General features: G+C 44.2%; 1 protein-coding gene across 1 annotated transcript in view; it reads left to right on the forward strand.

Annotated features, from left to right (window-relative positions):
* Positions 1-215, forward strand: part of LOC119589190 — a gene marked incomplete at its 5' end in the record, with an annotated part of 12,182 nt that overhangs the window by 3,745 nt on the left and 8,222 nt on the right. The window contains 1 exon segment of the mRNA XM_037937788.1: positions 101-215.

Here is a 215-nt window from a genome sequence, read left to right on the forward strand (position 1 = left end):
TGACTCTCTATAAGACGATTCACACAAGCCAATAACGTGTGGGATTATAACACTTTCTTGCCTTGTATTCCCCCGTGTCTTAATGGGCATTTCCTTCCAGATGAGTGACACCGTGCAGAAAGCAGTCACGGAGAGGATCGCAAGTTGTAGTACGTAAGGCAAGGATAAGAGTGTGACCTATGATAAAGATAAGGAGGCTATACATACCATCGCTA

The sequence above is a fragment of the Penaeus monodon genome, chromosome 25 (genome assembly GCF_015228065.2).
Source record: "Penaeus monodon isolate SGIC_2016 chromosome 25, NSTDA_Pmon_1, whole genome shotgun sequence".
Classification (NCBI taxonomy): domain Eukaryota; kingdom Metazoa; phylum Arthropoda; class Malacostraca; order Decapoda; family Penaeidae; genus Penaeus; species Penaeus monodon.